At 46.3% G+C, this 10,372-nt stretch overlaps 1 pseudogene across 1 annotated transcript in view; it reads right to left on the bottom strand.

Annotated features, from left to right (window-relative positions):
• Positions 1-10,129, bottom strand: part of LOC311135021 (G1/S-specific cyclin-D2-like) — a 35,692-nt pseudogene extending 25,563 nt beyond the window's left edge. Inside the window, exons 1-3 of the transcript XR_014615402.1 lie at positions 9,784-10,129; positions 8,208-8,423; positions 145-302 (exon numbers count right to left, since the gene is read on the bottom strand). The product of XR_014615402.1 is annotated as a G1/S-specific cyclin-D2-like (transcript). The remainder of the gene's footprint in view (positions 1-144; positions 303-8,207; positions 8,424-9,783) is intronic.
• Positions 10,130-10,372: the final 243 nt, after the last annotated feature.

Here is a 10,372-nt window from a genome sequence, read left to right as displayed (position 1 = left end):
AACAAAATGTGGATGGAGCCAAAAGTGATATCAGATGGCAACCCACATCCCCATTGGCTCATCTTTTGATGACATAAATGTTTCTAATCAAAGGCTGTCATTGTCCCCAGTGAGACGTCAGTATCAATAAAGGATGCAACATACCTGTGGCACAGAGGGCGATGAAGGTCTGCACATGTTTACGTATCAGCGCCAGCTGTCCTCGGGCAACGGCAGCTTCCTCACGATATGTTCGATGAAGTCGTTTGGTGTGACAGCCGCCAGGTTCCACTTCAACTTCCCCAGCACCACCAGCTCCACTCCTGAAACAGAAAGAGAGAGAGAGAGAAAGAGTGAGTGAGAGACCAAAGAGAGAGAGAGAGAGCGAAAGAGAGAGAGAGAGAGAGAAATAGAGAGAAAAAGAGAGAGAGAGAGCGAGAGAGAGAGAGAGGGGGGGAAAGAGAGGTAGAGAAAGAGAGGGAGAGAGAGAGAGACTGTTTATGATGAGAGCAGCTATAATGTTAATATGTTTTCGGAAGATGGGCAGGGACTCTGCTGTCCTATCTTCAGGGGGAAGCTGGTTCAACCATTGGGGTGCCAGGACAGAGAAGAGCTTTGACTAGGCGGAGCGGGAGCTGCCCTCCCGTAGGGGTGGGAGGGCCAGGAGACCAGAGGTGGCAGAACCGAGTACTCGGGTTGGGCTGTAGGGTTTGAGCAGAGCCTGAAGGTAGGCAGGGGCAGTTCCTCTTGCTGCTCCGTAGGCAAGTACCATGTCTTGAACACAGTATAAATTATACATGTACAAATGCATGACAAAATGCACAGCAAATAGGTTAGCACAGGATAGCATAGTTTTACCTTTGTCATAACCTGTTGAAAGCCATTAAGTTTTACCACAGTTAGGGCCTGTTTTGCTACTTTGAGCACCTAGCTATATTCAAATTGACGCTGTCTCTGTATTCGATCGATAACGTTAAACAAACGCCAAAAAAAGACCAACAGACCTAATTTACAACGATTTACAGCTCACCTGGCACACAGACAAAACAAGTGTATACCTAATGTTTGATGTGAACAGCATAAAAGGAGAGGCTTAAAAAAAAGATATCCGCACCTAGCATAACTATAAACTAAACAACAGTTTCCCTAAAACTATTCAACTTGAACTTGTTCAATCGTGAGCAGTTGTCACGATCGTGTGAAGGAGGAGACCAAAGCGCAGCGTGTTGAGTGAACATAGTATATTTATTAAATGCTCACACGAGCAAAACAAACAACGAAACCGTGACGTCTGTGGTACAACACGCACACACACGAACAAAATCCCACAACCCGAAAGGAAAACAGATAGATTAAATATGGCTCCCAATCAGAGACAAACAGCCGACAGCTGACACTCGTTTGCCTCTGATTGGGAGTCACACCGGCAAACATAGAAAATAAACCACCTAGAACACCCACCAGAGAAACCGAAAACATAGAATGAACACACCCTGGTTCAACATAATGAGTCCCCGAACCAGGGTGTGACAGTACCCCCCCCTAAAGGCGCGGACTGTGACCGCGCCTAAATACGAGCAAAACAGGGGAGGGCTGGGTGGGCATTCTTCCTCGGCGGCGGCTCCGGCTCCGGGCCTGATCCCCACTTCCTCTCCAACCCCCCAAAGTACTCCTGGTCCTGTCTAGCCCCGCTGGCCGGAGCCGGACTGACGACACGCGCCCCTGGCTTGGTGCGTGGAGCAGGAATGGACCGGAATGGGCTGGCGACGCACACCACTGACTTGGTGCGGAGAGCAGGGACGAGCCGGACAGGGCTGACGAGACGCACCACAGACTTGGTGCGGGAAGCTTGGATGGGCCGGACTGGGCTGGCGACGCGCACCGTATCCCTGGTGCGAGTGGCCGGAACAGGCCGGGTCGGGCTGGCGACGCGCACCGTATCCCTGGTGCGAGTGGCCGGAACAGGCCGGGTCGGGCTGGCGACGCGCACCGTATCCCTGGTGCGAGTGGCCGGAACAGGCCGGGTCGGGCTGGCGACGCGCACCGTATCCCTGGTGCGAGTGGCCGGAACAGGCCGGGTCGGGCTGGCGACGCGCACCGTATCCCTGGTGCGAGTGACCGGAACAGGCCGGGTCGGGCTGGCGACGCGCACCGTATCCCTGGTGCGAGTGGCCGGAACAGGCCGGGTCGGGCTGGCGACGCGCACCGTATCCCTGGTGCGAGTGGCCGGAACAGGCCGGGTCGGGCTGGCGACGCGCACCGTATCCTTGGTGCGAGTGGCCGGAACAGGCCGGGCTGGGCTGGGGACGCGCACCACAGGCTCCATGCGAGGAACAGGAACAGACAGGACCGCACTGAGGACACACACCCCTGGCCCTACACGGGGATCAGGAACGGGCCGGACCGGACTGGTAACACACCCCAGTACCCTTGGCCGTGCCTCTACACCTTCCTTCCCCTTCGTGACCAGTGGCCCCCTTAACCTGGCGGCCCTATCTGCCAACCTCCTGCACTCCTCCAACCCGTACACCTGCTGCCCCGACGTCGTGAGCCCCCCCCTAAAAATTTCCTGGGGGTCTCTCCCCCCCGTGGACCAGGCCTCCATCATTCTCGCCCACTTCTCGCTCCTCTGTTTCCAATTATCGCCCTTCAGCTCCTGTACACGCTGCTTGGTCTGGTCAAGGTGGGATTTTCTGTCACGATCGTGTGAAGGAGGAGACCAAAGCGCAGCGTGTTGAGTGAACATAGTATATTTATTAAATGCTCACACGAGCAAAACAAACAACGAAACCGTGACGTCTGTGGTACAACACGCACACACACGAACAAAATCCCACAACCCGAAAGGAAAACAGATAGATTAAATATGGCTCCCAATCAGAGACAAACAGCCGACAGCTGACACTCGTTTGCCTCTGATTGGGAGTCACACCGGCAAACATAGAAAATAAACCACCTAGAACACCCACCAGAGAAACCGAAAACATAGAATGAACACACCCTGGTTCAACATAATGAGTCCCCGAACCAGGGTGTGACAGCAGTATCCTCAACTGCACATTCCAAATGTCTATTAGTAGTAGCCAATGACATACAGTGAGGGAAAAAAGTATTTGATCCCCTGCTGATTTTGTACGTTTGCCCACTGACAAAGAAATGATCAGTCTATAATTTTAATGGTAGGTATATTTGAACAGTGAGAGACAGAATAACAACCAAAAAATCCAGAAAAACGCATGTCAAAAATGTTATAAATTGATTTGCATTTTAATGAGGGAAATAAGTATTTGACCCCCTCTCAATCAGAAAGATTTCTGGCTCCCAGGTGTCTTTTATACAGGTAACGAGCTGAGATCAGGAGCACAGTCTTAAAGGGAGTGCTCCTAATCTCAGCTTGTTACCTGTATAAAAGACACCTGTCCACAGAAGCAATCAATCAATCAGATTCCAAACTCTCCACCATGGCCAAGACCAAAGAGCTCTCCAAGGATGTCAGGGACAAGATTGTAGACCTACACAAGGCTGGAATGGGCTACAAGACCATCGCCAAGCAGCTTGGTGAGAAGGTGACAACAGTTGGTGCGATTATTCGCAAATGGAATGGAAGAAACACAAAAGAACTGTCAATCTCCCTCGGCCTGGGGCTCCATGCAAGATCTCACCTCATGGAGTTGCAATGATCATGAGAACGGTGAGGAATCAGCCCAGAACTACACGGGAGGATCTTGTCAATGATCTCAAGCCAGCTGGGACCATAGTCACCAAGAAAACAATTGGTAACACACTACGCCGTGAAGGACTGAAATCCTGCAGCGCCCGCAAGGTCCCCCTGCTCAAGAAAGCACATATACATGCCCGTCTGAAGTTTGCCAATGAACATCTGAATGATTCAGAGGAGAACTGGGTGAAAGTGTTGTGGCTCAACTCGCCGTGTTTGGAGGAGGAGGAATGCTGCCTATGACCCCAAGAACACCATCCCCACCGTCAAACATGGAGGTGGAAACATTATGCTTTGGGGGTGTTTTTCTGCTAAGGGGACAGGACAACTTCACCGCATCAAAGGGATGATGGAAGGGGCCATGTACCGTCAAATCTTGGGTGAGAATCTCCTTCCCTCAGCCAGGGCATTGAAAATGGGTCGTAAATGGGTTTTCCAGCATGACAATGACCCAAAACACACGGCCAAGGCAACAAAGGAGTGGCTCAAGAAGAAGCACATTAAGGTCCTGGAGTGGCCTAGCCAGTCTCCAGACCTTAATCCCATAGAAAATCTGTGGAGGGAGCTGAAGGTTTGAGTTGTCAAACGTCAGCCTCGAAACCTTAATGACTTGGAGAAGATCTGCAAAGAGGAGTGGGACAAAATCCCTCCTGAGATGTGTGCAAACCTGGTGGCCAACTACAAGAAACATCTGACCTCTGTGATTTCCAACTAGGGTTTTGCCACCAAGTACTAAGTCATGTTTTGCAGAGGGGTCAAATACTTGTTTCCCTCATTAAAATGCAAATCAATTCATAGCATTTTTTACATGCATTTCTTTGTCAGTGGGCAAATACTTTTTTCCCTCACTGTATAGGCCTAGCTTAAATTACATGGTTTTATTTTTCTTGGGGGGGTGAGAGGTTATGTTTGAGTTGTACGGTTGCCCTTGTTTCTTAGAGAAGAAAGGGTGAGTAACGGAAGGAGCTGGTGACTAATTTGGGAGAAATTGTGTGGTTTGCGACTGTCCTTGTGACTGGGACCTGGGATGCTAGTGATTTTCCCTTCAGAGAGTCACATGGTTCTGGTTCTTAGCCATGAGACGGCGCCGGTCCAATGTGGCAGCCATTAACTGCCTTCAAAGCTCCATGACACGGTAATTCTGAACCGATGACCAAATCTCATTCCCAATATCAGGTGAACTGTATCTCTCTCTCCTCTTCTCTGAAAGAGGACCACACACTATAGATGGCGCAAGCAGCACTTCATATCCCTATGATACATCCCTATGATATCCCCACTTCAGTTTCACAGGGTGTTGTGTTTCCCTATCAACTTACAAAAACAGTTAAAAACTGCTAAGGTTCAGTGAGTCACTTCTTAAGAATGCCACAGATACCGCTGAGAAAGAGGCCGTTGACAAAATAGATGCTGCGGTTAGAATTCAAGGAATCAATGAGGAATCGTATAGATAGATGGCCCTGACTGTGACCTAACTCTTGTCCGCACTCTGCAGTGTTTCCCCTCTCTATCATTAGAGGTCTGCTTTCTGCTGTGGTAGAAAACAGACACGAGCTGACAGACAGAGAGAGAGAGAGAGAGAGAGAGAGAGAGAGAGAAGAGAGAGAGAGAGAGAGAGAGAGAGAGAGAGAGAGAGAGAGAGAGAGGAGAGAGAGAGAGAGAGAGAGAGAGAGAGAGAGAGAGAGAGAGAGAGGGAGAGAGAGAGAATAGAGAGAGAAAGAAGACAGACACAGAGAGAGAGAGAGAGAGAGAGAGAGAGCGAGAGAGTGTGAAAGAGAGAGAAGACAGACACAGAGAGAGAGAGAGAGAGAGAGAGAGAGAGAGAGAGAGAGAGAGAGAGAGAGAGAGGAGAGAAGAGAGAGAGAAAGAAGACAGACACAGAGAGAGAGAGAGAGAGAGAGAGAGAGAGAGAGAGAGAGAGAGAGAGAAAGAAGACAGACACAGAGAGAGAGAGAGAGAGAGAGAGAGAGGAGAGAGAGAGAGAGAGAGAGAGAGCGAGAGAGTGTGGAAAGAGAGAGAAGACAGACACAGAGAGAGAGAGAGAGAGGAGAGAAGAGAGAGAAAGAAGACAGACAGAGAGAGAGAGAGAGAGAGAGAGAGAGAGAGAGAGAGAGAGAATAGAGAGAGAAAGAAGACAGACACAGAGAGAGAGAGAGAGAGAGAGAGAGAGAGAGAGAGAGAGAGAGAGAGAGCGAGAGAGTGTGAAAGAGAGAGAGAAGACAGACACAGAGAGAGAGAGAGAGAGAGAGAGGAGAGAGAGAGAGTGTGAAAGAGAGAGAAGACAGACACAGAGAGAGAGAGAGAGAGAGAGAGAGAGAGAGAGAGAGAGAGAGAGAGAGAGAGAGAGAGAGAGAGAGAGAGAGAGAAGAGAGAGAGAGAGAGAGAGAGAGAGAGAGAGAGAGAGGAGAGAGAGAGAGAGAGAGAGAGAGAGAGAGCTGTGGCAAACCTTGCAACACACCCTCCATGCAGGCACCCACTTCCTTCTGCTGGTGCCTCCGGTCCCACCTTCTGGGTGACATTGTGGTTTCTTTTACAAGAAATTGTTACCAAAGATGGGGACAAAAAAACGATCACATGGGCCGAGCAGCTGATCTCCTGTTTCCTGTATCTATCTGTCAGCAAAAGATTGCCTTATAGAGAAGCTAATTGTGAACACGCCCAGGCAAGCCTTGTGAAACCATCTCAGGAACATGGTACTCCTCTGACCCATGCCTAAACAACATGTATGGTAGATACAGCCCAGTCCTGTCCAGTCCAGCCCAGTTCCCAGCAAAAGGTGGCTCTTCACCTGATGTTGATCATGCTTCTGTCAGCAAGTAATACAGTAACAACCAATGAGAGCGATAGGAGCTAAGGCTGTCCCTCCTCCTAAGACCACTAATGCAGGGCCTGTCATCACAGGCAATGGCTGGCCTCTCAAACCCATACATACTTAGTACCACAGCATCGGGATCAGCAATCAACTGAGGAGGTGGGCCAGGCCCAGGCAGCCCCCAAGCTCTCAGCCTCCACAGCTGAATAATATGTGGCCTCTTTCACAACATGGGTGGGATTGACTGTTGTTTACTAAAGAATGTTTATGTAGCGTCGCAGAGGAAATACTTTTCTGATGTGAGAAACTGACTATTTAAATGTTCACCACCACTTGGGGTTGAACTAGCTAACAACAGACGTCTGGTCCACCATGACCCTATGAGCTTGCCAAAGGCTCTAACTTTGGGGTACCAATGACTACAGCAGTAACCCTAACCAAGACAAGCAGGATGTGCCCACACCAGGTCAAGTGAAACCTTGTTGTGAGTGCCTACAGCCAAGACATCCAATCAGTGAACAAATCCAATGCAAAATTGTAATGTACTGTATGCAAGTAATAAGCATTGTTTTCTAACACATTGGAAAAGGTGCTTTTTGAAGCGGGATCTACAAAAACCTGTAACAGTGTCCATTCTGTGAAGACATTTATGTCAAACCTTGAGTAGAGCAAACTTGAGGTCAAAGACAAAACTCTGTTTGGCAGGACCATCAATATGTGAGTCTTCCTCTCTGTAGACTGAAGCCTCTAAAGATCACTCACTCCTCAGATCTAAACCTTGGCTTCAGTTCAACGGCTGACCTCGTTCTACTGCAGATATTTGCCACTAGATGGCGATAGAGACCACTGTACAAAAACCTACTGTACAGTCCAATATACAGGTAACTGCCAAAATAAAGGAAACGCTTGAGTAAATGAAGGATACAAAGTATATTGAAAGCAGGTGCTTCCACACAGGTGTGGTTCCTGAGTTAATTAAGCAATTAACATCCCATCACGCTTAGGGTCATGTATAAAAATGCCCAGTTTCCCATAATTTTGGCTACCATGGCTAGAAGAGATCTCAATGACTTTGAAAGAGGGGTCTTAAAGGAGCATGGGGGGTTTAAAGGGTGTGTGTGTGTCTCAGTCACCAGATCTTAACCCAATTGAACACTTATGGGAGATTCTGGAGCGGCGCCTGAGACAGCGTTTTCCACCACCATCAATAAAACACAATATTATAGAATCTATTGTGGAAAAATTGTGTCGCATCCCTCCAATAGAGTTCCAGACACTTGTAGAATCTATGCCAAGGCGCATTGAAGCTGTTCTGGCAGCTTGTGGTGACCCAACGCCCTATTAAGACATTTTATGTGGGTGTTTCCTTTATTTTGGCAGTTGCCTGTAGTATGGTACAGAACTCTTGGGGGACAAAGCACTCTGGGTCATTCCTAGAGTGATGGGGCCCAAACATTTAATCTAGGTTTGCTGATGATTTCAGTAAATTATATTCCATAATAGTTTATCCTTAGAGAAAATGGACAGTAGCCTATCTAATATGAATACATATAAAACATATATATGTAAATAGTTTTTGAGGTATGGCCCATAACATTAACATTGACAATTAGCCATGAGTTTCATATTTGACAAAGCCTCAATAACAATCTGAAATGTAACTCATACTTTTGTTGGCAGAAACCAACTGTTGCTTACCAGCAGCTCCTGTGGTCTGATGGAGTTATCTGTGTAGATGCAGAGTTTGTCTGCAGTTAATGGACGAGTTTCTTTCAATTTGGATGCAAGGAACATACAAACTGCTCCAAGAAGTTGCAGATTACACTTTCTGGTTGGAACCACGGCTAAAAATCTGTCCAAGTAGTTCATCGCCAAGGGAAAAACTTCTTCCTCACACTTCTGTTCTTCACAAACCTAGAGAGAAAGGCGACTTGTGACAATGTGCAGCATTTGGCATAATCAAAATCCAGTTATTTCAATTACCTAAAATGTGTTCAATACATGTGAAACATAAAAATGATAACGAAATGAAGGAAATAATGTAATAGCCAGATATGCATATAAATTCGTCGAAACCCTTTGGGACCTGGCCAAGAATTGAGCCCCACCCAGAGTTGTTGCGACATCATCAATAAATTCTAAATAGATTATTTTCAATGTTTTAAAAAGCTCTCAGGCACAGGCTGTCAATAGACTCGCATTCCTTCAGTAAGAAATGAATTCAAGTCACAATCACCCAGCCAAAAAACACCCATGGAACACAGTACCGAACCTCTTTTTCTTTCCTTCGTCATATTTTCATAAAATATTTAAAAATATAAATAAATTGTCTACACCTAAAATGTTCACATCATAATGAACACCAATGTCTTTCACATCAGACCCGACAATTGATAAACATGTAATTTGAAGATAAATGCGAAATAATTGTCAAATGTAAAACGAAGTAGCATATGGCTGCTCTCGAGTGCGTCACCGCCAGGTCGAAATATATTTTCAAAAATTAATATAAAATATTTAATGAATCATAGTAAAATAACTCTTACATGAAAATAAAGCTCTGACGGTCAGGTTTCTATTCAGACTATTCCCAACAGATTATGTCAAACAAAGTGTAAAAAATCTAACTTAATTCCTGGGTGACGGATTTCAATGAGGAGACCAAAGGGACAGATAGGCCCGCGCCCCTTCCGCGATCCAATATTTAAAAAATAAATAGAAAATGTTTGATAAATATTTCGCATTCATTTCAATGATGACTATGTAGTTTAGACACTGCACTTTCATTTCTGCCACGTTTCAACTACTGTTATAGCGTTTATGACCTGTAAAATCGTCAGAAAAATTGCAACAGTTCCTGAAAAAACAACATGGCGTTAGAATATAGGCTAGAAAAGGGCTAGCATTGAACTGCATACGTGTGCATGGAAATATTTAGACAATTTTTTAAAAAAATAACAAAGAATCCCGTGCACCTTTCCTAGATCAGACCTATGCAAAGAAAAGCTTTATCTTGTGATAGACTACACCGCTGTAACCACCTGTCAATGTATCTCAGACATAATCGTCAGTGACTTGGTTCAAAAAATACAACCATATAAATAAGAGAAGCTAATTATAGGCTATCAGGATTGTATATTCGGCAATGTGATGTGCAACCCTCCTCTTTCTCACACCATGCAAACTGGACAAAATGACAGAGCGAAAAGTCAGATTTTAGTGTTTTGAGATGAGTAGTGAGAACAAATTGCCTACAGAGTGTTTCGGTACAAACCTCCAGCATCCAAGTAGCAACCATCCTCCGCATAAATGGCTGAATATCTTTCTGAACGCACTTGAAATAAGAACATTGGGGAATAAATCGTTCTTCAATGGTCAACAGGCTTTGTAAGACCCTGTCATCACACAGAATATTCGGATCAGGACGAGCTCTTAAGATGGTGTCCATTTCGAGGCAAAGCAGCTCCATGGTCGTTTCAGTTTTTAAAAAGTCAGGTTATTCTTGTGAAAATACTATAACAATATTGCTAGATGCAAAGAAACTGGAAGGAAAGTATTTTGGAGGCATAAAAGTGAGACTGCAGGGCTCCCAAGAGTAGTCCTGCCTCTCCTTGCGAACTTCTTCCTCTCCCCCTCAGTACGCTTCTACTTTCTTCTGGCGATACATTTTAAGCCTGCCTTTTCCGACCAAGTGTCGCGAGCAGCAGCGCAGACCTCACTATGTTGAGCAGTTACTCAAACATTTGTTCCTCTTTTGTCTCCACTTTTACATGACAACTTTATACTTCATATTTATTTTATTTTATCATGACAAAAAGCTTTATTACCACAATCAAAACCCCACCCATGCGTCACATGAACAA

This window comes from Coregonus lavaretus (assembly GCF_964263955.1).
Source record: "Coregonus lavaretus genome assembly, chromosome: 9".
Taxonomy (NCBI): Eukaryota; Metazoa; Chordata; class Actinopteri; order Salmoniformes; family Salmonidae; genus Coregonus; species Coregonus lavaretus.
Note: the sequence above shows the minus strand (reverse complement) of the source record. Positions and strands in the feature narration are given on the sequence as shown.